The sequence below is a fragment of the Capsicum annuum genome, unplaced genomic scaffold (assembly GCF_002878395.1).
Source record: "Capsicum annuum cultivar UCD-10X-F1 unplaced genomic scaffold, UCD10Xv1.1 ctg67408, whole genome shotgun sequence".
NCBI classification, from domain to species: domain Eukaryota; kingdom Viridiplantae; phylum Streptophyta; class Magnoliopsida; order Solanales; family Solanaceae; genus Capsicum; species Capsicum annuum.
In genome coordinates this window covers 1-3,523 of record NW_025876837.1, presented here as the reverse complement: position 1 = coordinate 3,523, position 3,523 = coordinate 1, and the positions used below count along the sequence as shown (strand labels likewise).

Genomic DNA, 3,523 nt, shown 5'->3' with positions numbered 1-3,523 from the left:
TAAATTACATTATTGAATCATCTTTTATTATACGGGTTAATAAAACACAAATTTATATATGTTCTTAAACAACATATGTGCTAAGTGGGCAAATTCCTACTTTTAGATCGATGATCGTTGTACGGTATAGTTATAGGACAATTATGATGATAGTAGTACCTAATTAAGATGCTAACATATCTTGTGATGATAATAGTACTGACAATACTAGCATATTTCTTAATAGAATAGGCAAATAATAAGATGGGATATATCTTAATCTAAAAACTAAAGTAAGTTACCATGTTAAAGCCAATGGAGGAATTTTTTTAAAATTTTGAGAGAGACTGTTTAGAGACACATGTTGCAAAAAATTTTCTTTTCTGCCAAAGAAATCATGTTTTTGGTCTGTTTGGATTTTTTATTCCCTTATTCAGCTATCTCTGCCTTCTCTTTCTGCATTGCTATCCCTGCCTTCTCTTTTGTACAAGTTTGTAATAGCATACATGACAAAACTGTTAAAGATATGTGGCAATTGATATTTATATTCCATCTTCAGATCATTTATATTCCATCATATCGAATGTTAATTTGGTACGAAGTAACGCTAAGTGGGACTATGATGCTCATATTGCTTTTATTGAGGTGTGTGAAAGAGAAATTAGAAAAGGAAATAGACCGAACACTCATTTGAATAAAGATGGATGGAAAAATTTGGGTGACGCGTTTTATAATAGGATGGGAAGAAAATATACTAAAACACAGTTGAAAAATAAGTGGGATAACATGAAACAGGACTGGGCTTTTTATAACCAGTTGATGAGAGAGAATACAGGTTTAGGTTGGGATGCCACAAAAAATACAATCATTGCAGATGACGATTGGTGGAACCAAAAGATTAAGGTGCGTCTCTTGCATTATTTTTATTTCTTTGTTATTTGTCTCATTATTTAATTTACTTAACTAGTTTTTTTTTTCCAGGTGGATCATCGATATAGAAGGTTTAGGAATATGGTTCTTTCTCTTATACGTTATCGCTATGATGCATTATTTTCAGATATTGTTGCTACGGGGTAAAGAGCACGCTCTGCCAATCAAGAATATTTTTCTGAAATTGAAGTAGAGTTGAACAAAGAAAAAACAAATGATTTTGATGATTTTGACCAAGAACACTTCGTTAATCTCAATGATGAAGGAAGTGATGAAAGTGATGACGCACATGATATGAATTCTCCTATGTTTCCCAAATCATCATTAAAAAGACAACTTTTAACTGATGATATAGGATCTAGCAGTCGAGTAAAAAATAGCAGACAAAATCTGCTAGAGAGGAACCGCACTCTATAGTTGAGTTACTATCAAGCAAAAGTACTGCTACATCTCATGCGGTAGAGGATCCCACCATTGACAAGTGTATGGACTTTTTGGCAAGTTGTCCCCCCGTCTGAAATCTACAACTATACAGTAAATTTGTTTCTAAAGAAAGACGTCCGTCAAATATTTCTTAAGATGACTAGTGATGGTGCTCGGAAGTCTTGGTTGGCGAGTTATTAGACATCACAGAGATTCTTCAGAAAACAACTTTTAACACCTACATAAAAATCAATAAATTTCTAAATGCAACTTCTATCCTGGAACTTTTCTCCTGTCCTGGAATTTTATCATGCGTGAATTCCACCGGAAAAAAAAACAGCAAATTGAAAACATAAAAAATTCAACATATTGACACAGAGGGAAGGAAGATACCAGCATGGACATAAAAGAAGAAATATAGAGCACAAAGCCTTATAAAGTTTAACTATTTGCAGCGTGATCCCACCACCTGCCCAAATCCCTATCGGGTCGCTGTAGAGAAAAGACTATTTTTTTTCTTTTCAATAAGTGCGGATAAATGTCACTACTTTGCTGATTTTAGAGTTTACAATTACGTCCCTGAACCAATACGTCTAGTAAATTCAAGACACTTTTCTAAGAAAGAAAAAAGAGATGCAAGACGTTCTTGGTTTTGACCCTTCCCCAATAAGAGTAGAGGATAATGATTAAGTCCCTTATCATCCTTCCAGACCATATTAAGAATTGGTGTGTAAAAAAAGCTCCAGCGTTATATTCATCAAAAAATAAAAGGATTTTCCAGCTAATAATTAATTTCATTGACTTTGATAGCCTACTCTTCCTAGAGAAGCACCACAAATAACCCTTGCAGAAACGGCTCCAGCATCAGCAAACTTCTCCATCCAAAGAAATGTGACGATTGCGAAACAGTGATTAATCAAAGAAATGTGACGATTGAGGACCAGTGATCAATCAAATTAAGTTGATGAGAATTACGGATCCTGGAGCAGATCATGAGGTCTAAACGAAACAGAAAAGAAAAACAAACAAGAGATTCAGCAAACAGCTATAGAAGTTTCATTAGTTACCGCAATCTGATTTCCTCTTTAGCTGAATCTTTTGCATCATCTGCAGTCGTTACCAAGAAGGGCAACTTCAATCTTACTGCATTCAGCACTTGAACATCCTCTGCAGCAACCTGCATGCATAACCAATTAGTGGAAATATATATATGAAAAAAAAAAAACACTTTGTTAAGCACCTGGGTATGGAATAATTTTAGCATGATGGGATGTAGACAAGGCCACTAAATAGAGCCAATCAATTAAGAAAAAATAAGAAGATCGTCAAGCAGAAAAACATACTCCAGATAGGAAGATGTGGAGATCGCGGATTAGGGTAGAAGGTTAATGCGTGTGTGGGTTATAGCTAGTAGTTAGGGAGCTCTGGTGTAGCCGGCTTAGTAAGCTTACGACGAGGGGGTGGCCTTTTATTATTTCTTATTTACTGTTTTTACTTTCGTATTGCTCTTATTTTCATGGCTCTCTTAGCTCTATTTGTATTATTTCTCATTTCGTATCTCGGTTATGCCATCCATTCTGCTTCAGGTATTACTATGACCGTGTTAACTATTCTTGATCTTGAGCCGGGGGTCTATCGGAAACAGCCTCTCTAATTTTTCGGAAGTAGCGGTATGGACTGCGTACATTTTACCCTCCCCAGACCCCACTTGGTGGGAATTCACTGGGTTTGTTGTTGTTGTTATTGTGAAGCAGAAGACCAAAAGTCCTTGGATGATAAGAACCTTTGCTTTAAGAGACTTGACTAAGGCCCTATAAAGTTTCTGATTTAATTTGACTAGTAATACCTAGGTGCTTAATGAAAAACTTAACTGCACTTTAGATTAGAGGTCAACTTATCCAAAAGTAAAATGCATGTAATTTGCTCTTTCTCATATCTTTTCAGCAACATTTAGCTATTAATTGCAATACACTAAACTATGGTATAAAAACCATTACTAGTTAATCACACCAATGGGATCAGTTCCATGTCATCCCGTATGTTGTTTAGCTTAGCGTTCATGAAGAGACGTATGCATGCACTCATGGCCCACAGGTGTGGCCTAGTGGTCAATAAAATGGGTGTAGAATCATGAGGTTTCAGGTTCCGGTGATTTTCTTCCCACAGGCTCAAGTCTTGCAGCAGGTACCAG

At 35.9% G+C, this 3,523-nt stretch overlaps 1 long non-coding RNA gene across 1 annotated transcript; it reads right to left on the bottom strand.

Annotated features, from left to right (window-relative positions):
• Positions 1 to 1,730: 1,730 nt before the first annotated feature.
• Positions 1,731 to 3,510, bottom strand: LOC124893935. Its single transcript, XR_007050948.1, has 2 exons — positions 2,400 to 3,510; positions 1,731 to 2,312 (listed from the first exon to the last, which is right to left on the bottom strand). It is a non-coding gene; the product is annotated as an uncharacterized LOC124893935 (long non-coding RNA).
• Positions 3,511 to 3,523: the final 13 nt, after the last annotated feature.